This window comes from Oncorhynchus tshawytscha, linkage group LG18 (genome assembly GCF_018296145.1).
Source record: "Oncorhynchus tshawytscha isolate Ot180627B linkage group LG18, Otsh_v2.0, whole genome shotgun sequence".
Lineage (NCBI taxonomy): Eukaryota > Metazoa > Chordata > Actinopteri > Salmoniformes > Salmonidae > Oncorhynchus > Oncorhynchus tshawytscha.
This window is the reverse complement of record NC_056446.1, coordinates 37,939,494-37,947,896: the sequence shown is the minus strand read 5'-3', so window position 1 is coordinate 37,947,896 and position 8,403 is coordinate 37,939,494.

Here is an 8,403-nt window from a genome sequence, read left to right as displayed (position 1 = left end):
GGTGCTATTAAAGTAGTACGATAGGATGTCCCTCTCTCGGTCACTCAGATCAGATTCCCTCAAATCTGTATGGCCACATCTAAATCAATTCAAGCAAAATGTGAAGAGTATGAAAATATCCTGATATTCCTCAATGTTTATGACCATTCAGAGCAAAGAGACTGTGGGCTACAAAGAGAGCTGAAGGCTTGTACACTTGGCTCTGAGAACCATGGTCTACCTCTCCACAACACTCACTCCCGGTGGTGGCTTGACCTCATGGTCACAGAGGAAACACAGCAACAACAAACATAATATGGTTTATTTCTACAGATCCGTTACAGTAATAGTTTAGGGGAAATCACCAGAGTTGCCACTTAGAGGTTGGTCATGATGCAGCTTTTCTTAGAAACAAAAGTTATTTTCAATAATGTGCTCTCTCTCATCCTCCTTCTCCCTGTCTCACAGCACCCTGTCTCTCTCTCTCTCCTCCTCCTTCTCCCTGTCTCACAGCACCCTGTCTCTGTCCTCCTCCTCCTCCTCCTCCTCCTCCTCTTCCTCCTCCTCCCTGTCTCACATCACCCTGTCTCTCTCCTTCTCCCTGTCTCACATCACCCTGTCTCTCTCCTCCTACTTCTCCCTGTCTCACATCACCCTGTCTCTCTCCTCCTCCTTCTCCCTGTATCACATCACCCTGTCTCTCTCCTCATCCTTCTCCCTGTCTCACATCACCCTGTCTCTCTCCTCCTCCTTCTCCCTGTATCACATCACCCTGTCTCTCTCCTCCTCCTTCTCCCTGTATCACATCACCCTGTCTCTCTCCTCCTCCTTCTCCCTGTCTCACATCACCCTGTCTCTCTCCTCATCCTTCTCCCTGTCTCACATCACCCTGTCTCTCTCCTCCTCCTTCTCCCTGTCTCACATCACCCTGTCTCTCTCCTCATCCTTCTCCCTGTCTCACATCACCCTGTCTCTCTCCTCATCCTTCTCCCTGTCTCACATCACCCTGTCTCTCTCCTCCTCCTTCTCCCTGTCTCACATCACCCTGTCTCTCTCCAGCTCCCATCCGGTCGCAGTGTCATTTTCAAAATAGCAGCTCTAAGCTGAGCGCTCCGCCCCAACACCAGCAGTCAACCAGCATATCTCACCCCTTGTTGGATAGATGTGCCCCCTGGCAGGCTCTGGCTTTTAAAATGATGGTGGCCTATTTCCTTTGCAATATGTATGGTTTACCCAGCCATCGGAGACCAGATCAGGCTTTAGGTGGGCATTCTATGTTTTTGTTCTATGTTTGGTATTTCTGTGTTTGGCCTGGTATGGAGCCCAATCAGAGGCAGCTGTCAATCGTTGTCTCTGATTGAGAACCATAATTAGGTAGCCTGTTTTCCCACTCTTGCTTGTGGGTGGTTATTTTCTGTTTAGTGTTTGTCACCTTACAGAACTGATAAGTTTCTTCCATTTCACTTTGTTATTTTGTTTTCAGTCAAATAAATTATGACGGACACTTACCACGCTGCATATTGGTCCGATATTTCCTACTCCTCCTCAGACGACGAAGAGATTCGTTACAGAATCACCCACCACAACCGGACCAAGCAGTGTGGTAACCAGGAGCAGAGGGTTCTGGACTCCTGGACATGGGAGGAGATTTTGTACAGTAAGGGACCCTGGGCACAGGCTGGGGAATATCGGTGCCCCAGGAAAGAGTTGGAGGCAGCCAAATCCGAGCGGCGGCGATATGAGGAGTTAGCACGGCAGCGCAACAGGGACGAGAGGCAGCCCCAAAAAATTATTAGGGGGGAGGCACACAGGGAATGTGGCTAAGTCAGGTAGGAGACCTGAGACAAATCCCCGTGCTTACCGTGGCGAGAGGTGGACCGGGCAGGCACCGTGTTATGCCGTGAGGCGCACGGTGTCCCCAGTGCGCAGGCATAGCCTGGTGCGCTACATCGCAGCGCCTCGTATTGGCCGGGCTAGAGTTGGCATCGAGCCAGGAGAAATAAAGCCGGCTCAGCGCATCTGGTCTCCAGTGTGTCTCCTCGGCCCGGGGTATATGGCACCAGCCCTATGCACGGTGTCCCCGGTTCGTCAGCACAGCCCAGTGCGGTCTGTTCCACCCCGCTGCACTTGCCGGGCTACGGGGAGTATCCAGCCAGGACAGGTTGTGCAGGCTCGGTGCTCGAGACCTCCAGTGCGCCTCCACGGTCCGGTCCATCTGGTGCCTCCTCCACGCACCAGGCCTCCTGTGGCAGCTCCACGCACCAGGCTGTCTCTCCGTCTCCTCCCTCCAGAGTCTCCCTCCTGTCCAGCGCTTCCAGAGTCTCCCTCCTGTCCAGCGCTTCCAGAGTCTCCCTCCTGTCCAGCGCTTCCAGAGTCTCCCTCCTGTCCAGCGCTTCCAGAGTCTCCCTCCTGTCTAGCGCTTCCAGAGTCTCCCTCCTGTCCAGCGCTTCCAGAGTCTCCCTCCTGTCCAGCGCTTCCAGAGTCTCCCTCCTGTCCAGCGCTTCCAGAGTCTCCCTCCTGTCCAGCGCTTCCAGAGTCTCCCTCCTGTCCAGCGCTGCCAGATCCGCCCGTCAGTCAGGAGCTGCCAGAATCGCCCTTCACTCCGGCGCTGGCAGAGTCGCCCTTCACTCCGGCACTGCCAGAATCGCCCTTCACGCTGGCGCTGCCGGAGTCTCCCGCCTGTCCGGCGCTGCCGGAATCTCCTGTCTATTCGGGGCCCGCTGTAAGGGTCCCCAGTCCGAGGTCGGCGGCGAGGGTCGCCGCTCCAAAGGCGCCACTTAAGTGGGCCAAGACTATGGTGGAGTGGGGTCCACGTCCTGCGCCAGAGCCGCCACCACGGACAGATGCCCACTCAGACCCTCCCCTATGGGGTTAGGTTTTGCGGCTGGAGTCCGCACCTTTGGGTGGGGGTACTGTCACGTCCTGACCTTAGTTGCTTTTTTATGTCTCTGTTTTAGCTTGGTCAGGGCGTGAGTTGGGGTGGGCATTCAATGTTTTTGTTCTATGTTTTGTATTTCTGCTTTTGGCCTGGTATGGTTCCCAATTAGAGGCAGCTGTTTATTGTTGTCTCTGATTGGGGATGATATTTAGGCAGCCATTTCCCCATTGTGCTTTGTGGGATCTTGTCTAGGTATAGTTGCCTGCAAGCACTACTTTGAGCTTCACGTTTCGTTTTTTCGCTTTATTGTTTTTGTTCTCTGAGTTTCTCTTCCATAATAAAAGGATGGAAACATACCACGCTGCATCTTCGTCCACTCCTTATAACGATCGTGACAGAAGATCCCACCAACAACGGACCAAGCAGCGTGCCCAGGAGGAAAGCCAGGAGAGGAGGACATCCTGGATGTGGGACGAGATTATGGCAGGAGACAGAAGCCTGCCATGGAATCAGGCGGAGGCAGGGAGGGAAAAACAACGACAACACTGGGGTTCGCTGCCACGACGGAAGCCCGAGAGACAGCCACATTTTTTTCGGGGCAGGCACACGGAGTGGTCGGCGACGCTGAGGGGTGAGTCAGAGACCGAGGAGGAATATTGGGACAGATTGAGCGAGGAGTGGGCGGCGAAAGTTGAGGGGAGTGAACCAGAGCCAACTCCCCGTACTCACCGTGGGGAGCGTGTGACCGGTCAGGCACCATGTTTTGCGGTGATACGCACTGTGTCTCCAGTGCACATTCACAGCCCAGTTCATTCTGTGCCAGCTCCTCGCACTTGTCATGCTAAAGTGGGTATCTGTCCAGGACGGGTTGTGCCGGCTCAGCGCGCCTGGTCTCCAGTGTGCCTCCTCGGTCCAGGATATCCTACGCCGGCTCTACGAGCTGTATCCCCAGTGTGCCTTCACAGCCCAGTGCGTCCTGTGCCAGCTTCCCGCACTTGCCGTGCGAAGTTGGTCATTTATCCAGGACGTGTTGTACCAGCTCTATGCTCCAGACCTCCAGTGCGCCTCCACAGTCAAGTACATCCTGTGCCTCCTCCCCGCACTCGCCCTGAGGTGCATGTCATCAGCCCGGTGCCACCTGTACCGGCCCCACGCTTCAGGCCTCCAGTGCGCCTCCACAGTCTAGTTCCTCCAGCGACGGTCTGCTGTCCAGAGTCTCCAGCGACGGTCTGCGGTCCAGAGTCTCCAGCGACAGTCTGCAGTCCAGGGCCTCCAGCGACGGTCTGCGGTCCAGAGTCTCCAGCGACGGTCTGAGGTCCAGAGTCTCTAGCGATGGTCTGCGGTCCAGAGCCTCCAGTGACAGTCCACGATCCACGGTCCGGAGTCCCCGGCGACGATCCACGGCCCGGAGCCTCCCTCCGGTGACGATCCACAGTCCGGTGCCTCCAGCGATGAGTCACAGTCCGGAGCTTCCGGCGATGATCCCTGCACTAGAGCCGCCATGGAGGATGACATATCTGCGAGCGGAGTGGGTACTTTGCCCCCCACTGGATCCGCCTCCGACGGTAGATGCCCACCCGGACCCTCCCCTATTGAGTGAGGTCTTGTGGTCGGAGTCCGCACGTTTGTGTGTGTGTGTGTGTGTGTGTGTGTGTGTGTGTGTGTGTGTGTGGGGTACTGTCACGCCCTGATGATAGAGAGTTGTTTACTCTCTATGTTGGGGCGTGACAATGACTAGGGTGGGTTATCTAGGTGATTAATCATCTATGTTGGCCCGGGTATGGTTCCCAATCAGAGGCAGCTGTTTATCATTGTCTCTGATTTGGGATCATATTTAGGCAGCCATTTCCCCATTGTGCTTTGTGGGATCTTGTCTAGGTATAGTTGCCTGCAAGCACTACTTTGAGCTTCACCTTTCTTTTTTTTGTTTTATTGTTTTTGTTCTTTGAGTTTCTCTTCCATAATAAAGGATGGAAACATACCACGCTGCATCTTGGTCCTCTCCTTGTAACGATTGTGACAGTACAGCAGGGAAATGGGATCTTGAATAACAATAATGGTTAGAGGCATAAACTGACTGAGCAGAGATTACGATCAGGCAGATTGGAAGTGGCAGAACTGAGTATTTGTAGAGGTCTTGATTATGGAACGAGTTGCAGCTGGTAAGGATCTGCTCTGACTCCAGCACACCTGTCTACAACCTCACAATCACACACAAACAGAAAGGGAGGGGGAGAGAGAAAGCGAGAGTGTACTGGGGGAATGGCAGCAGCTCAAGCAGACACCGGATGACCACTAGGGGGTGTGGCAGGAGCAGATGTGACACTATAGGGGTTCCCTTCATAACTCACATGTACACATGTACATCCCTCCATCCACCTGTACCTCACACATATGACCACAGTTATCCTAGACCCCATATGACCACAGCTATCCTAGACCCCATATGACCACAGCTATCCTAGACCCCATATGACCACAGCTATCCTAGACCCCATGGGACCACAGCTATCCTAGACCCATATGACCACAGCTATCCTAGACCCCATGGGACCACAGCTATCCTAGACCCATATGACCACAGCCATCCTAGACCCCATGGGACCACAGCTATCCTAGACCCATATGACCACAGCTATCCTAGACCCCATATGACCACAGCTATCCTAGACCCCATATGACCACAGCTATCCTAGACCCCATATGACCACAGCTATCCTAGACCCCATGGGACCACAGCTATCCTAGACCCATATGACCACAGCTATCCTAGACCCCATGGGACCACAGCTATCCTAGACCCCATATGACCACAGCCATCCTAGACCCCATGGGACCACAGCTATCCTAGACCCATATGACCACAGCTATCCTAGACCAATATGACCACAGCTATCCTAGACCCCATATGACCACAGCTATCCTAGACCCCATATGACCACAGCTATCCTAGACCCCATATGACCACAGCTATCCTAGACCCCATATGACCACAGCTATCCTAGACCCATATGACCACAGCTATCCTAGACCCCATATGACCACAGCTATCCTAGACCCCATGGGACCACAGCTATCCTAGACCCATATGACCACAGCTATCCTAGACCCCATATGACCACAGCTATCCTAGACCCCATATGACCACAGCTATCCTAGACCCCATGGGACCACAGCTATCCTAGACCCATATGACCACAGCTATCCTAGACCCCATGGGACCACAGCTATCCTAGCCCCATATGACCATGCATCTCCTCTATTACTCTCTAGTCCATCAAAGCACCAGGCTTATTGGCAGAACCATCAGTCACAGTAACAATAGCAGAACCATCAGTGGCAGTAACAGTGGCAGAAACATCAGTGGTAGAAACATCAGTCACAGTGACAGTGGCAGAAACATCAGTGGCAGTAACAGTGGCAGAAACATCAGTGGTAGAAGCATCAGTCACAGTGACAGAAACATAAGTCACAGTAACAGTGGCAGAAACATCAGTCACAGTAACAGTGGTAGAAACATCAGTCAAAGTAACAGTGGCAGAAACATCAGTCACAGTAACAGTGGTAGAAACATCAGTCACAGTAACAGTGGTAGAAACATCAGTCACAGTAACAGTGGTAGAAACATAAGTCACAGTAACAGTGGCAGAAACATCAGTCACAGTAACAGTGGTAGAAACATCAGTCACAGTAACAGTGGTAGAAACATCAGTCACAGTAACAGTGGCAGAAACATCAGTAACATTAACAGTGGTAGAAACATCAGTCACAGTAACAGTGGTAGAAACATCAGTCACAGTAACAGTGGCAGAAACATCAGTCACAGTAACAGTGGCAGAAACATCAGTCACAGTAACAGTGGTAGAAACATCAGTAACAGTGGCAGAAGCATCAGTCACAGTAACAGTAAAAGAAACATCAGTCACAGTAACAGTGGCAGAAACATCAGTAACAGTAACAGTGGCAGAAACATCAGTCACAGTAACAGTGGCAGAAACATCAGTCACAGTAACACTGGCAGAAACATCAGTAACAGTAACAGTGGCAGAAACATCAGTCACAGTAACACTGGCAGAAACATCAGTCACAGAAACATGCTCTTCAGAGCTGCATCAAAGACAACTGCTAATATATGTTTGTAGTGGTGCTGGTATGTATGAAGTCTACATCAAAGCACTTTATGTAGGGAAGAGTGAGTTACCCCCCTCCCCTCCTGTCTATATTTTAACAGACACTGTTGACTGATTCAACAGCATCCTTTTATCTTGCATGAGATGTTATATGCACACGTTATAGCTTAGGTATTACAAGGTTAGAGTTAGGGCTAGAATTAGATTTAGTGGATAGTAAGTGGACATGTTGTTGATAGTTAGTTATTGAACATATACTAACATATACCATTTACAAACCATTTACAAATCATCAACAAACCATCTATCAACCATATACAAATGATCTACAAACCATATACAAATCATTTACAAACCATTTACAAACCATTTACAAATCACAAAACCATCCATTTACAAATGATCCAAACCATTTACAAATCATCAACAAACCATCTATCAACCATATACAAATGATCTACAAACCATATACAAATCATTTACAAATGATCAGCAAACCATCTACAAACCATATACAAACCATTTACAAATGATCTACAAACCGTCTACAAACCATACAAAACGCATTCACAAACCATCAACAAACCATCTATCAACCATATACAAACCTTTTACAAACCATATACAAAACATTTACAAATTATCTACAAATCATTTACAAATCATCAACAAACCATCTGCAAACCATCTACAAACCATATACAAACCATTTACAAATGATCTACAAATCATCAACAAACCATCTACAAACCATCTACAAACCATCTGCAAACCATCTACTTGGGACCATCCAGATAAAGTCCTCTATATTCTTGTTTCCATCCTCTTGAATTGTGTCATCGCCCTACAGGGAAATAATATTAAGTGAATTTGAGAAGGGTAAAGATGTGATGTGGACGTGTCCCTTTGGGGCGGCAGGGTAGCCTAGTGGTTAGAGCGTTGGACTAGTAACCGGAAGGTAGTGAGTTCAAACCCCTGAGCTGACAAGGTACAAATCTGTTGTTCTGCCCGTGAACAGGCAGTTAACCCACTGTTCCTAGGCCGTCATTGAAAATAAGAATGTGTTCTTAACTGACTTGCCTGGTTAAATAAAGGTAAAATTAAATCATCAGCGTTCCCCTTCTTCAAAACATCTGTACAGGGTTTCCTCTAATGGATCCAATCGGTTCTGCCTAACAATACTGACATATCTGTCATTGAAGGGTGAAGGTCCATCCCTTTCAAACTGAAGCATTTAACCCATAGCGGTGAGTAGAATTTATGCTGTGTGAAAAGTAACTGATGAAACACAAAAAAAACACAAAACAAATTCAATCAAAAAAAAGTTTGGCCTCGGCTGGCCTTGATTTTGAGCTGTCACAGTGATGTCAATGTCCTTGATAGTCAGCCAGAGTACAGATAGATGTTGAATAAATT